This window comes from Solanum tuberosum, unplaced genomic scaffold (assembly GCF_000226075.1).
Source record: "Solanum tuberosum cultivar DM 1-3 516 R44 unplaced genomic scaffold, SolTub_3.0 scf00022, whole genome shotgun sequence".
Lineage (NCBI taxonomy): Eukaryota > Viridiplantae > Streptophyta > Magnoliopsida > Solanales > Solanaceae > Solanum > Solanum tuberosum.
Window position 1 is genome coordinate 1,464,715 of NW_006238948.1, and position 17,630 is coordinate 1,482,344.

A 17,630-nucleotide genomic window follows, 5' to 3' on the forward strand; every position below is an offset into this window, starting at 1 on the left:
TGTTTTCTCTTTGATGTAAAGGGCGGAAAAGATGGCAATCCACCAAATTTGGCAACTATTTTCTTCGAGACTCGTAAGAAAGATAACATGCTTGTTGAACCAGAAGCAATTGAAAAACATGTGTGTTTGGTAAATTCAATATGTAAATTACTTCAAATTATCATGGGATCTATTGAAATGTACTTGTATATATCTTGTAGGCTCAAATAGAAGAAATACTAAAAGTTGAGCCATCTCTGCCTAGCATACAGATTGTAGAAAAGTGTTGTGGACCTCAAACTCGTAGCCATGTATTTGGCTTTGGTGGTGGAGTAAAGGCAAAGGACATGAGAGGTGGCACTTCTTCAAAGACTGAATTACTGTCTCAGCTACGTTCAACTCAAGAGGAAAATAAATCTTTGAATGAGAAAAACAAATCCTTGAATGATCGCTTGTCTACCTTAGAAGATGAGATGAAAGAAATAAGAAAAATGCAAGAATTCTTTGCTACTCAACAATCGCATAACCCGCATATGACATCACCCGTATCAACTGAATGACCACTGACTTCTTTTGCTGATCAAGTAAGTAACAATTTACCAAACTCTATTTGCGGATAGTTGTTTAAGCAATTAGTGTATGGCTGAACTCTTATGAAACTAATGAAGAGAGGAATGAATAAATAGCATATCCTTTTTGAAACTAGAAGACGATAGATTGATAATTGACATGGTTTCCATCAGCTTTTCTATTATTATTGATATGTCTATTTAAAGTAATTCTTCACTTGTGATTATCTTCTCTTAGCTGGTAGTTGTTTGACTTATTTGTGTTATGATTCATGATACATATCAGGTTATTATTTGTTTGTTGGATTGATGATGGAAAACTGTATTGCTTTTTGGGGATCTGTCATGAACAAGATACTAAAACGTTTCCCTGTGAAGTGAAAAATTTGATGTTTCAGCATAATGATGACCAGTTCCGTTTAGTAGATTCTAGTAAAGATGTTGATTTGGTTGATAAAACAGGGAAAGATGAACTTATATATCCACTACTAGTAGTTGAGAGATAAAATTATTAGCAAGTTTAAAGTGCTCAATTTACAGAACTAACTCTTCATAGTTATACATCCATGATTTGAATTGCAACACCAGTATAGGTTCAAGTCCAACAACAGTTGATTTCCCACTTGTAGCTCTGCAGATAGGATTTGAATTTCAGGGAAAAGAAGCGTATTATACATAGAGTTTTACTCCTGACAGCAATCTTCCAATCGACAACTCTTCTCTTCATAAAAGCTATCAGAAAATTAAGTGAAAATGGTAAATAGAAACTAGCCTTTAAGATCTATTATCTCTGTGATGCCAATTTTTCAGGTGTTGCAATGTTTTCTGTTTTATCCACTGCTGGTCATAGGGGAGGTAAACCTGGATTGAGTGATCATACACTAATGCACTAATATCAACAAGGTCATCTATGAAATTGTAATGATATGAGATGTTGTAACTGATTTCTCTGATGGCTGGGTTCAATTCCTTGAGTTTCTTCTCATACAACGCATAAATTCCATCCATTGCTTTGACTTATTTACTCGTAATCCATGAAAGTGCGAGTTGCTCAGTTTTGAGATGTATGTGTGAGAACAATAGTGTGATTGTTTGCCATTTTACGAATGAATAAGGATTGAGCTTGTATTTGCTGAAATTTTGAGGCAGCGAATCAGAAACTCTGTTTAGGCAGCTGCAGAGGCGTCTTCGCCGGCAATAGAATTGTTTAAAAGATTATAACCTTCTTAATCTGTGTTGTTTCCATTTTATACAAATACAATAGCATCCACACATCTTTTTCCTCTGTTTTTTTAGTTTTGTACAACTGTGTGTGCATGTTTTTTTATTTTCTGCACAACTATACATAGTGACTGTAGTCTACAACTTTCTAGGATTTCATGCAACCTATAGTTGTTTGGCATTTAATGCATTTATAATGAATGTAATTTGAAGACATTTTATAAGACTTGGGATACACTATCAAAGTTTTCTTACTCTTTTTTTTTAGTTTAAAATTTTCTAGCTTTATTGATATGAAAAGAGAACAATTACATCGTACCTAATGCCCAAATTCAATTAACAAACTAAACAAGATAGGGCCTCCCTTACCATTATCCCAGTTTTGGTGTTACTCTTATGTATAGGATGTTTAATTTGTCAACTGTTCACTATCCTTCTTCCTCTTGTATCCAACATTTTGAGACTGTGAATATGCAATTACCATTCTCAATTGCCCTGTTTGCTAGGTGATCTGCTAGCTGATTTCCTTCCCTTAATATGTGCTGAAAAATATGTTGCTTTCCTTCCAAGCATGTCCTTATTTCCTCCACTACATCTGATATGCTCAATGGTATCGCCCATTCCCCTGTAAGCACTTTTTTCAATAGCATCGAATCTGTTTGGATGATAAATTTATTGAGATTTTTCTGTTTACAATGCTTGCTAGCTTCTAGTATCGTTTTTGTTTCCGTCACTGTGCTTGTTGCATTCTCAATAGTTACCCCTTCGGCATGTATGATATCCACTCTTTCATCCCTCAAGCAAAAAGCATAGGAACTTAATCCTGGGTTTCCTCTTGAAGCACCATCCGTATTATATTTAATCCATCCTTCTGGGGGACATTCCCATTTAACTTTCTTGGCCACCATTCCCGTGCAATATTCCTCCAACTCTTTGATCATTACTTCCCATCTACCAGACACATTCATCCATGGTCTTCTTACTTTGATTAATCTAAACATGCTCTGGTTACATTGTGGATTATCCTTGATAATGATAGATCCTTCCCTTCATGTTTTTTCTTGTTTCTTCTTCTCCATAGCTCCATATAATAAAGCTTGGAAGTTCTCTAAAATATGGTCGCATATCAGTTTTGCATTGTGCTCCCCACCATTTCATGATGATTTCTCACAATGAAAGTCCTACTGTATTGATACCTGTAAAAGAAAAGAAGTATGACCAAGTCCTATTAGCACAATTTTTCTTACTCTAAAATACGGTCGCATATCAAAGTTTTCTTACTCAATTTTTCTTATATGTTCTTGCAGCTTGTTAATATTTTTGGATAACCCTTGGTGAATTTCGGTGTACTTTTGTGAAGATTGAAGCTACAAGTCAAGATGCAAGTATAGAAGATGCACAAGACTATTATTATTTTGCTCGAGATATTGTTAATTTGCTAACCGTTTTTTTGTTAAACAAATATTGAAACTAACACCATGGGATGTTTACCTTGTTTTATATATTTATATCAGCCTTTTGTATGGAGATTTACCGTAGAAATATTATATTTATTGAAGAAATTTATATTATTTTTGTGAAATGAAGCTCCAGAAGTACTAATGGTTAGTTAGAGACCAAACTTTTTGCTCGTCTCTAAAAGTTCATCTAAGACGAGATAGTTTGTTGTCTCTAAATTTCATCTAGGATGAGACAACGTCTTTTCCCTAAAAGATCATCTAGGATGAGGTGTTGCTAGTCGCGAAAACAATCTAAGACGATGTGATCTAGGACAAGATAGTTGCTTGTCCCTAAAGAGTAATCTAGGGCAAGTTCGTTGCTAGTCCCTAAAGAGATTTAACGACAAGAAAATGACTAGTTTTCAAAGGAGAAAATCCTCTATTTGGGACGAGATATACAGTCTTCAAAAGTATTTTGGCGACTAGCATTAATCCCATCTCTAAACTCATTCAGCGACCAGCGAAAGGAACTCGTCCCAATTGACCTTTAGCGAAGAAGCATTCTAGGACGGGTGGTGACCAGCATTTTCCCGTCTCAATAGACTATTTGGGACCAGATTTGAACTTTTTAGGACCATATTTCCCTTCCTTAGAGGCTGTTTTTCTTGTAGTGCATACCGTGAGATCATAGATTTCTTCTGGAGGACCGCTACCTTAGACATGCCAGGTGTTCCCCTGAGGTGTGGTAGGGCTCCCGTTGTATCACACCCATTAAAGTGGTCAATTTTTCTTAGTCTCGAAGACTATTTGATAGAAGGTGTTTATCTTATTTGAAGTATGTGCGTAATGTGAGTAGGGAGGTCCTTCAAGTCGAGTCAGTTCCAACTCTATGTGACTTTGTGGGTGTTTTTCCTGCTGACTTACCTTGCCTACCCCTAGAGGGTGATATTGACTTCCATATTGAGCTTCAAAGGGCACCCAAACTATTTCTATTTCGCCATATCGGATGGCTCATGCAAAGCTTAAGGTGCTTAGTGTTCATCTTCACGATCTCTTGGGTAAGGGATTCATCAGACCTAGTGTATCACCTTGGGGCGCTTCTATTCTTTTTTTTTGAAGAAGGAGTATGGTATGATGCGCCTGTGTATTGATTATATGCAACTTACGATGAAGAGTCGATACACCATTCCTAAGATACCAGATAGAGTTGAAAGCTTTGTGTTGCCGCAATGTTTTTTAAGATTGATCTGATGTTCAGTTACCATCAATTTAGAATTAAGGCAATAGACATCCCTAAGACCACATTTAGGACTAGATATGACCACTATGAGTTCCACGTGATGTCTCTTGGGTTTACTAATGCCCTTTCCTCCTTTATGGACTTGATAATGTAGGTGTTCAGGCCATATCTTAATTTATTTGTCATAGTATTCATAGATGACATCCTTCTATACTCATACAACTGGAGAGACTAAGAGCAACATTTGAGCATTGTGCTCCAGACATTGAGAGATCAGAGACCTTAAGCCAAGTTCTCAAAATGTGAATTTTGTCTTCAGTCTATAGCATTTTTGGGGCATGTCGTGTCCAAGGATGGCAGTTTGGTAGATAAGGCAAAGACTGAGGTTATTTGTAACTGGGCTAGACCTACTTTGGGTTCTCAGATTCGAAGCTTCATCAGATTAGTAGGCTTCTATAGACGGTTTGTGGAGGGCTTCTCCACTACTGGAGCACCACTAACCTCGTTCACTCATATTGATGTTCCTTTTGAGTGGTTTGAAAAGTGCCAGTTGAGCTTTCGAAAGCTCAAGGAGTTTTTGACAACCACATATATATATATATGATCTTCCTCTTGAGAGCGAGGGCTTCACGATATATTGTGACTTGTCATACATTGGTTTGGGTTGTGTATTGATCCAGCATCACTAGGTTATTGCTTATGCATCGAGGAAGCTTAAGTTGCATAAGCATAACTACCCCACCCATGACTTGGAGTTGGCGGTGGTAGTTTTCATGCTTAAGATCTTGAGGCACTACCTTAATTGAGTTTGTTGCGAGATCTACATAGTAATTGAAACTTATGCGACATTGGTTTGGGTTGTGTATTGATGTTGCGTGACCAGGTTATTGCTTATGCGTCCAGGCATCTTAAGTTTCAGAAGCACAACTACCTCACCCATGACTTGGAGTTGGTGGTGGTAGTTTTCACGCTTAAGACCTTAAGGCACTACCAAAATTGAGTTTTTTTTGTGAGATCTACATTAATCATAGGACTTTTTAGTACATTATGATCCAAAAGGACCTTAATTCAAGGTAGCGTCGATATACTGAGCTTCTAAAGGACTATGACCTCTCCATTCTCTATCATCCAGGCAAGATGAATGTGGTAGTGTACTGATAATGTCTAAATATACCTCTTGAAAAGAAATATAAACGATCGTATGCAATATATTTACCCAACTATGAGTTGGGGTCGATCCCACAGAGAATATGGAAGAATATTGTCAATAGCAAATATTTAACTCGATAGTCGTTATATAAAAATAGGGGATTTAAATTGAAATAAAATAAAAACAATAAATATGGTCTAGACTTAAGTTCAGCTTACGATTATATTCGTTTAGTCAACGTACTTCCAAAACAAATAACTAAAAGGGGGGATTTGTGAAACAAATTCTGAAAGTTATGTGAACAATTAGTAAGCAAGATTCAAACTTTTGTGGTTATCAAGATGAGAGAGAAATTAGGGTGTACGTGTTCCCCATAAGCTCATAACACGGTAATCCTAGTAATAGTAATCCTTTCCTAGTGTATTACATGCAAAGTGATCAGTTAGGTATCTCTAATTCCTTGGTCCGGAAACTAGAGAATTTCACCCCGCATCTTTGTCCGGCTACGTGTGTATAATTTTACTAACCCTTACCTTTACCTCATATTAGACATCACATCGATGTATGGCTTAGTTTTCACCCTCGCACCAATCGACATTAGACTATTGTATAGTATCACACTAAATCTATGTTGATAATTCTTTTCTTATTAACTACCTCCTTGGTCCGGAAAGTAGCAACAAGGCGAGTTCTAATGCGTGCACTCTTTAAAAAGACTTCTAAACGAAAGAATAATCAATGCATGCAATAACACTATTCAGGAATTACTTATACTATTCCTACTTTGTTAATCACTCATGGTTCCCACAATCCTAGTTGTGGATTTAGTTACCCATAGTAGCAAGAATACAATTCATATTTTTAGATGAAGAAATCATGAACTTGCGTAATGAGAAGAATAAACCCAGAATCTTAACTTGAATTTCAAAGTCAAAATCTTCAAAATGAACTTAGGAAATCAAGAATTGCTAAAATTGCATGTCAATCTGCAAAGCCAAAACCTAGAGTTGTGTGAACCATAAGCGATTAACAAAGTATGGTTCTATCAAGGTTCCGTTCTTGATAATCTTGGGAGTTTAAAAAAAAATATTTTCTAGTTGATTAAAAGTTCAGCCAAAAAAAAAATTCTAGTTGCTTAAAAGTTTAGCAAAAAACAAAAATGAAAATTATACATAAAAAAAAAAGGAAGAAAATACAATCACTTATTTCAAGAAAATCCATGTTTGTTTTTATTTTTGAATTTTTTTTCTTCAAAAAAGAAAATCAAGAAGAGGGGAAATTAGAAGTTCTTTTTACTTTTGTTTCACAAAGTGGTCTTTTACTTGTCTCATCAATTCCAATTTATCTGGAATTGATAATTTTTTTCTTTCTACATCTTACTTCTAAAAGGATTGTTACTAGTAGGGTTTATGTATAAATTCTAAAGGAACCAACTTAAGGTTGTAGTTTGAGTGGAAAAAGGTAAGGGAGGGTGAGATCAATAGAGAGAAAAGAAAAGCCAAATTGAGAGATAATTGTTTCTTTTTTTTTCTTTTTTTTTTGAGATGTCTCTAAAAGGAAAGGATGACGAAATTGGGACTCAAAATGACGAATTAATGATGGCGCTCCAAATGATTACTGCCCGACTTGATGCGTTAGAGATTGCACAAAAGCCATATAATCCAGTGAACACAACCGATGTGAGGAGAATCCATCAAAACCCGATCCCTCAAGTTAGGAGACAAACTTTCCGAGCTCCTCAAGTCCCGCAAACTGAGGATCAATTTGGTGATTATGAAGATGAATTTGAAGAAGCTTACCAACAAAGAAACGAAAGGAGTGCACCACGAGTTAGGGTTGAGGATGAGAATCTTAGTAGCATTAAGATGAAGATTCCTACTTTCAAGGGGACTAGAGATCCAGACTTGTATCTTGATTGGGATAGGAAAGTGGAGGCCATCTTTCAGTGTCATAACTACTCTTAAGGTAACAAGGTTAAACCTGTTGTGGTTGAATTTTCTGATTATGCTGCTAGTTGGTGCAAGAAATTTTGCAGAGATAGAATATACAATGGAGAACTACCCGTTGCGACATGGGACGAGATGAAGAGGGTTATGAGAAAACGTTTTGTCCCATCACATTTCGAAAGAGATCTGCAAAAATGCCTTCAAACTCTAAAGCAACGTTCTATCTATGTGGATGGTTATTTCAAGGCTATGGATATGGCTATGATCCAAGCTAATGGTAATGAGGACGAGGAGGCCACTATGGAAAGATTTCTTAATGGTTTATATGGAGAAATAGTTGAAGTAGTAGAATTGTAACAATATGTTAATTTAGGTGAATTGGTTGAGTTGGCTGTAAAAGTAGAAAAACAAAATAAAAGGAAGCAACAAGCTAGTTCATGGAAGAATTGATCTACTACAACTACAAGGAAGCCATGGCCAACACATGAGCAAACATATATGCCTCAATCACATGATGAAAGGGGGAAGGTAAATGGGAGGCCAAAGATGGTGGTAAGACTTTTAACACAAAAATTTCTACCCCTTCTAGTGCTATACAATGTCACAAGTGTCAAGGGAGGGAACATAAGACATTTGAATGTCCAAATAGAAAAGTTGTCTTAATTAAGGATAATGGGGAATATGAGAATGAAAAAAGTGAGGAGGAAGAATAAGAAGAGGGTGTTAGGGGTGAGGACGAGAGAGATGTGGCTCCTCATAATGAGAGACAATTTTTGGGGGTAGTTAAGCGTCTTATGAATATTAATATGGGAGAGCTTGATGAGGCACGAATGGAAAAAAAATTCATATATGATGTGGGATAAAGGGTAGAATTTGCTCTATGATCATTGATAATGGTAGTTGTGCTAATGTGGTGAGTACATATGCGGTGGAGAAATTGGGGATTCCATGCACGAAACATAAGGCCAATTACAAGCTTCAATGGTTGAATCAATGTGGGGAGCTTAAGGTGAGTAAACAATGCATGATTTCCTTTTCCATTGGAGAGTATTCTGATGAAGTTCTTTGTGATGTTGTACCAATGCAAGTTTGTCATATTTTTTTGGCCGACCATGGCAATATGATAGATATGCTTCCCATGATGGGAGGAGGAATAAGTACTCTCTTGAACATAAGGGGAAAAAGTATATTCTTGCACCATTTACTCCCTCTCAAGTGTATGAAGACCAACAACGACTAAAAGAAACAATGGGAAAACATGGGGAGGGATAAAAAAAAAAGAGTCAAAGAGAGAGGAAAAAATTCAAGTAAGGCGTGAGAAGAGGGAGAGAAACAATGAGGAGAACGAAAAGGTGGGAATGAGTGATAAAAAAGAGAGAATTGGTGAGAGGAAAGAGGCTAAGGGTGAAAAAATAGTGAGTCTTGCAAAAGCCAAAGAGTGTTTACTTGCAAAAACCGAGGGGCTGCCCATTGTTCGTCTCAGTTATAGGGAAGTTATGATTAACAATAAAGATTTAACTCCTTCTTTGCCTAGTGTTGTACCAACTCTTTTGTAGGATTTTGATGATGTATTTCTTCAAGATATCCCCAAGGGATTACCTCCTTTGAGAGGAATATAACATCAAATTGATTTTGTTCCTGGATCTCAACTTCCGAATAAACCCGCTTATAGAAGCAACCCAGATGAAACAAGAGAACTACAAAGGCAAGTAGAGGAATTGCTTGAAAAGGGGTTTGTGAGAGAAAGCATGAGCCCATGTTCTGTCCCTGTGCTCTTGCTATCAAAAAAAGATGGAACTTGGAGGATGTGTGTGGATTGTCGTGCCATTACCAAAATAACGGTAAAGTTTCGACATCCTATCCCCCACCTAGATGATATGCTTGACCAATTGTATGGCTCTAAAATATTTTCAAAAATTGATTTAAAAAGTGGATACCACCAAATTCGAATGAATCCTGGAGATGAGTGGAAAACTGCTTTCAAAACTAAGTATGGATTGTATGAGTGGTTGGTAATGGTGTTTGGCTTAACTAATGCACCTAGTACTTTCATGAGGCTAATGAACCATATCTTTAAAGATTTTCATGGAAAGTTTGTGGTGGTATACTTTCATGATATGCTGATTTTTTCTACTTCTCTTGAAGAACATGTGGAACACTTGAGGTTAATTTTTTATGTGCTTAGGGAGCAACAATTGTATGTTAATCTATCTAAGTGCACATTTTGTGTTGACAAAGTAGTCTTTCTTGGTTTTGTTGTTAGCTCGAATGGTGTTGAGGTTGATGAAGATAAAATTAAAGCAATAAAAGAGTGGACTATTCCTAAGAGTGTAACTGAAGTGAGGGGTTTTCATGGACTTGCTAGTTTTTATAGGAGATTTGTGAAGGATTTTAGTACAATTGCTGCACCATTAACGGAAGTCATTAAAAAGGATAAGATATTTAATTGGGGAAAAGAACAAGAGCATGCATTTAATGTCTTGAAAAATAAGTTGTGTTCTACTCCTTTGTTACAATTACCTTATTTTTCTAAATCTTTTGAAGTTGAATGTGATGCTAGTGGAAAGGGTATAAGGGTTGTTCTAATGCAAGATTCTAGGCCTATTGCATATTTTAGTAAGAAATTGAGTTGAGCTACATTGAATTATTCTACTTATGATCGTGAATTGTATGCCTTGGTAAGGACTTTGGCTACTTGGCAACATTACTTGTGGCAGCGTGAGTTTGTGATAAACACTGCCCATGAATCTTTGAGGTACTTGAAAATCCAGGCTAAGTTAAGTAAACGACATGCCAAGTGGGTTGAGTTCATTGAGATGTTTCCTTATGTGATTTCATACAAACAAGGTAAGGACAACGTGGTGGCTGATGCATTGTCCCAAAGGTACGTGCTTGTTTCTACTCTTACTTCTAAGTTGATGGGATTTGATCACATTAAAACTCTATATGCTAAGGATTCAGACTTTGGGGTTGCTTATGATGCATGTTTTAAGGGACCCTTTGAGAAATTCAATTTACGTGATGGGTTCCTTTTCAAGGAAAATAAGTTGTGTGTGCCTATATGTTCATTGCGCGATGTTTTTGTAAGAGAGGCACATTTTGGGGGGCTTATGGGTCACTTTGGAGTGCCAAAAACCATAGATATACTCGCTGAAAATTTCTTTTGGACTGGCATACGCAAGGATGTAGAAATTTTTTGTGAACACTATTTAGAATGTAAACATGCTAAATCTAGTGTTTTACCACATGGGTTGTATACTCCATTGCCTGTTCCTATTTCTCCTTGAATAGATATCTCTATGGATTTTGTCTTAAGTTTACCAAAAACAAAGAATGGCAAGGATAGTGTCTTTGTTGTGGTGGATAGATTCTCCGAGATGGCTCGTTTCATTCCATGTTTGAAAACTAATGATGCTTCTCATGTGTATGATTTGTTTGTTAAGGAGGTGCTGAAATTACATGGCATACCTAGAACTATTGTTAGTGATAGGGATGCTAAGTTTTAAGTCACTTTTGGCGTGTTCTTTGGGGAAGGTTAGGGACCAAATAGTTATTTTCTACTTCTTGTCACCCACAAATCGATGGGCAAGCTGAGGTGGTGAATAGAACTTTAGGGAATATGTTCAGGGCTGTTTTGAAAGGTAAATTAACTTCTTGGGAGGATCACTTGCCTTTGGTGGAATTTGCTTATAATAGAACTATTCATTCTTCTACTGTGTCTTCTCCTTTTGAAGTTGTTTATGGTTTTAACCTCCTTACTCCCCTTAATTTAGTGCCACTGCCTACTAATCATATTGCTAGTCTTGATGGAAAGAATAAAGATGAGATGATGAGGAAGATACATGAACAAACTAAACTGGCCATTGAAAGACAGAATAAACAAGTTGCTTTGAGACGAAACAAAGGGCGAAAGCAAGTCATTTTTGCGCCTGGGGACTTAGTTTGGATTCACATGCATAAAGAACGGTTTCCCACCAAAAGGAATTCTAAATTTCATCGTAGAGGCGATGGACCCTTCAAAGTTCTCGAGTGCATTGGAGACAATGCTTACAAATTGGATTTGCCTAGTGAGTATCAAGTAAGTCCTACTTTCAATGTTGCTGACTTGTCCTTGTTTGATATAGGGTCTAATTCGAGGATGAAATCTTTTCAAGAAGAGGGGGATGATAGCTCCATGGACACGGATGAGGCAATAGAAGCACTAAGAAGACCATCAAGGTCTCAAGATACGAAGTTGCAAGCCAAGATTGTTGGGCTTCAATGGGAAATTAAGAAGATGCTTATCATCGAAGGAAAGCCCACAAATGAGTCTAAGAATTGTGAAGAAGAATGGAGTAGGTGCTACACATATTTTATGGTTCAAGTTCAAGCCCAAATGGAAGAAGATTGGGTCACACAAAGCCCAACAAAGGAGCCCAAAAACCTGAATGGTTGAAGTCAAAGTTTAGTCAAAGTTTCCTAGTTTAAAAACTTCTTTATTTTAATGTTTCCTAGTTTAAAGTTTTCCTAGTTTAAAAGTTTTCCTAGTTTAAAGTTTCCATAAAAGTAGGATTTGAATGCCATTCTATTTGGGATATGTTTTTCCTATATATAGGGGTTGATTTTATTATTTTGAACGGACAACATTATTATTAATTAAGAGTTCTCTTCTTTACACATTTGTGTGTCGCTACTTGGAATTTATCTTACAACCTTATAAGAACGATTCTTAAGAGGTGAGATTAATTTTTTAACTTGATATCTTTGGTTCTTATTCGTAAATTAAAGAAGATAATTAGTCTTATACTAATTATTGTCTCTAGTTTTTTCGTTTTTTTTTTTTTCTCTAGTTTCTTTGTAATAGTGGTCTAGATCACTTTTGATCTAAGTTCTTGAATTGACTCTATTAATATCATAGTTAGTCTTAATCCATTAATTTTGAATACTAAGATCAATTAGCGTTCCTAGTACTTTATTTTGAAATTAGGGATTTTATTCTTGAATTTCTCATATCTTTTCAATTTCTGTCTTTAATCTTTATAATTTTGCTTCCGCTTTATTTTCTTGTTTATTCATTACACCTCCCTAAAGAAGCGTAAGAGATCGTTATCAAGTAAAGAAACCCAACCTGATACCATTTTCCAGGGGTGCGGAATCGGTAGTTGAGGGATTCATATTTTGGTAGTGTGGTAGGTGAGGAATTTATTTTAAAGATTTTATTATAATATTCTTTTTTCAAGGGTGTTAATCTTGATATCTCTTTAATATCATTTATGATATATTCTAAATATAACATATCTTGGGTTCTTAGATACATATATAAATTTTCCTCCATTAATTGTTCTAATAGTTTTATATCTTCCATAGATTCTATCCAATATTATAAATATTCGTAGTTCATTTTAATCTAAATTATTTCTAAATCATACCATTCTATTCTTTCGAGGTCTAAATCATGTAGGTCTATTTCATACCATTGTTGATTTAATATATCTTCTGATTCGTTATCATTAAATATTTTTTCCCATATTATTCTTCTTAATTAATTTATTTCTATACCTTTAAGTATATATATGATTAAAGTTTCATAGTTTTTTATCATTTCATCATTCATGTATGTAGTCATGTTCTTTGTTATGCAGGTTTTATATTTTCAATTATTCCTTCCTATCATATTCATAATCGATTAAATTCATATTAGATTATTATGAAATAGATTATCTGTTTATCATGTTCTCCTGTCACTACTAGCATCGTACTTTAGCGGATACTTCCTTCTTATCAGCGCCTCAACTTTGTTACTCCCCTAAACGGCTTTCCTTCCCTACCGGTTTCAACATTAGGATGGCATAGTATAGAAGTTTTCTCCCTGTTTCCAGTGTGCTAATAAACTAGAAATCATGATTCAAATAATTCTAATACATAATAACTAACATAAATTTATTCAATCATATATATGATATTCAGGAATATATGAAATTAGTTCCACATATTTTTTGAACAATATACCTTTGCCTCTTGCTCAGCCATGCTATCTGAAATATCTGACTGGATTTCAGATTTATCCATTAACTTTAAAGTATTTAGTATCTTGAGAGAGAGTGATTTTATACCCATTATCTATTAAATATGAATAGCTTAAGTATTTGAGAATATTTGAGAGAGTTTTTTTTTTATGAAAGCTCCGTTTATTCCAAGTCTGCTCTGTATGTTACATATACCTTCCTTTATATAGAAAGGAATTAGTGCACAATAATGCACGTACTATACTACTTACTTACTTTACCATCACTCCTACCCACTACTTTTACACTTGTCTACTTAATAATACACACCACCTGCCATACTTTACACTTGTCAATACTACTTTAATAATGCACATGCATATGTTGACTAATTTACTCTACTAACTTGTACCTAATAATAATAATGTGACTACTACTGTACATTTTAAGACTTTTACATAATAATTTACATCTACTTTTGGCTTTGTGTGGCTTTGTTGGCCAGACACGTTTTTATGTCTTCTTTTATCTCTTTGTCCTTTGTCTTCTTCTCTTTATCTTATCTCTTTTCCGTCTCTATCTTCTTTTATTTTATCATTCCAGCTGGACATCGGGGATTACATTATCTTCACCATTGCATTTTGAACATATATGATCTGTATATTTGTGTCCAATTAGTTTACAATATCTGGTTAATAGTTCATTTGAGATGAATCCCTTCTTTAATGCTCTGGTAATAGGTTGTTCTTCTGGTTTGAGTAGAGATAATATCCATTTTTGTACTTCGTCCATATCTGCTTGCCTTAGCTCCCTTGAGTTTGAATATATCATAAGTTGGTCTCGTGAATAATAACTCCATATTGCATTCCCATTTTGATAATTATTTGCTAGTTCTTGGATAATTGTTGACATACCAATTATTCTCTTATTAGCATAGAAACTTGGGATTAAGATTCAAATATGTTTGGATTTTATTTATATTCCTAATATAGGTTTGTGTGATATGGTTATATATTGTTTTGTCTTTGTTTAGGCTCTCTGCATAAGTTGAGGTTTGTGGTGATATATTCAATGGGTCTTTTGGTATTTTTGGTGTAAATGGTTTTTCAAACATTTTGTTTAGATTAGTGCTTGTATATTGTTTCCTAACTGTTTTGCTTGTACCTGCAGCTGCATTGAAACAATCATTATGGGTTTTTTGGATTATCCCAACGTCTCCTTCTAGCTTTGGATGTTTAGTGTCTCCCGATCGACATATCTCTGCATGTTTATAGTCATGCGACTGACTTATAGCTTTAGACTTTAGTTTTTGTATCTCACTGTCCATACTATCCACTTTGGTACAAAGTGTAGTAATGGCCTTGAGTCTATCTTCAATTGTATCTTCTTTCTCAGTCTGAGTAGCTTTGTCTTGATAAGTAATCTGCAATAACATTCTTATCAGTTTTTATCACTTCAATAGTAAATGTAAAATTTAATATATTAATACCAATCTTCTCATTTCTTTTGTAGTTACTGAATCCTGTATTTTTCTTGTTCGCCACCATTTTACTTGAGTGTTATCTGTCCTTATAATAAATTTGTTATATACAATATATGGTTCAAATGATAGTAAACATTTATACACTGAATATAATTCTTTCCTATTTATTTCCCATTTTATTTCCGTATTAGTAAATGTTCCTGAGTAATATCTACAATGATGTTCTATTTTTTCTTCATCATATCTGTATTTTAAGACCCTCTATAACTTTTTTTACTGGCGTCTGATTCTACTATATAAGTATTTTTTTTGTTTTCATCCGGAAAATATAGTTTAGGTAGATTCTTACATAATAGTTTTACTTTTTATTTGCGTTTGGTCTTTTTATCAAACTGGTATTCTATGTTTTCTTAATTTTGTTGTAATGGTTTTAAATTCTCTGCTAATTTTGGTATGTATTCTCTTACTTGGTTTACTAGTCCTAGAAATGATTGTAATTTCTTTTCGTATCTAGTTGTTCATTTGAGTTAATTATTTTTGTTTTATGTTTTTCCCATCTTTGTAAAGGATCTTCACTATATAATAATTCTAGCTTATCTTGGATATTTTTACTTTGTCTATAGAGAATATAATTAATTCTATCTTAGGTTCTTCTTCTTTTATATTTTCTAATTTTGTGTAATTGTTTTACTTCCTTTTATCCATTCTGTTGTTTTTCGTTTTTATTATTCACTCTTTTTGCTCCTATTTTTGTTTACACGGTGTTGTGAACCACCAGGGTGTTTTTGTTATTATATGTGGGTATAATTTTTCTAAAAATGGCATTCCTAATAGCATATCTTTTGTAGTCAATTCTTAGTTATATATTTCCTCTATAGTTAATATCTTATCCCATATTTGTATTTTTATATTTTTTGCCTTATATGTGATCATGCTTCCTTCATTATTAAATCCTGTTACTACTATTGGTGTTTTAATTTTCCCATTTATCTTCTGGTAAACAATTGTATTTACATATATTAGCTTCTGCTCCCGTATCTATCATTGGTATATAATATGTGTTGTAATATCCCTCTATTATTATCTTTGCAAGTATATATATTTTCATATTTTTATCATACTAAAGTTCTTTTTATTATTATTCTTTAATTTTCATAATTTATTGTTAACTGTTTGTCTTCTAGATTATATGGTTTTACTTGTTCTAGCCATTTTATCCCTAAAAGTGATATTTTCATCTCCTTGATATATTTTAAATTTTATTACTATTGGTACTCCTCCAATAATTATTTCCTTTTCTGTAGTTTCTTCGGTATACATTAATGCTTTTGGTAGTTCGGGGCATGATTGTTCAGTAGTTATTATTTCCTCTTCCGTCACTAATTCTCTTGTAATATATTTTTCTTCTTGTCCTGTATTTATTAATATTAAATATTTTCGTTGTTCCATTACTCCCGCTATGTAGTAATGATGTGGTTTTATTTCTTCTTCCATTGATATTTGTGGAATTCTATCTATTCTTCTTGAGGTACTCATTTTTGATGATATTTGTGGTATTTCACAGTTTGTGTTTATTCTTTTTGATGTGCTTAATCTTTCTTTTACTATTGCTAAATGTTCTTCTATGTCAATTTCATTATAACTATAGTCATTTTTGTCTATGACTGTGACTATTCTTTCAAAAGGATTTTCTTTTTTTTTTCTTTTTTTTTTCCTGTTATTTTATGTTTTGTTGTTAAAACATATAAGTTTTTACATCTAGCTGTAAATATTTTACTTCCCGGGACTAGTTCTATTCCTGACATTTTCGAATATAATACTAGTGATTTTTCTATGTTCCTGTCATTTATTGCTATTGAGTAGTTAGCACTTATTATAAATTTAAATTTTTGGTATATGAGGTTACCTTTTACTGCACTTATTATACTTTTTTCTATGGGTTGTATGATTCTATCATCCGCTAAGTATATTTCTATGGGTGTATCTATTCCTTCTCTAAAACATGCTTTTATTAGTATTACTGTTCCTCCTAAATGTACATATTTAATTGGATTTTTAGCCTTAATATCTTGTATTTCTTTATTTATTATTCGTCTATTTATTATTGGTATTTTGGCCTTACCTTTAGTGTATTTGCAATCTATGATATGTTCTCTCTGACTTACTACATAATATTCTTCTTTTTGTCGTTTAAACCAGTTTCTTATTGTTGGTATTTCGAATATTTTCGCTACGCTTAGGTCTAATTCTTTTCCTTTTATTTGTTCAAATATATTATTATCAAATATTATTTTTTGTTCTGAAGATTCTTCGTCTTGATGTTTTTCTTTATTTATTATTTGTATATCTGTTTCAGTCATTTGTTATATTATAAAATTCATTATCTGATTCTATTTCAATATCATTATCTATTTCATTTTCTGATATTTCATATATACTATCTTCACTTTCTAATTCATAATCTATGTATTCTATCTGCGTATATTTTTCATCGTCTATTATTATTTCTGATATTTGTTTTTTCTTTGGATTTTTAGGTAATTTACAATCTCTAGCTATATGTCCTAATTTTCCACAATTATAACAAGTACATTCCGTTAGTTTTCTCTTTGGTCTATA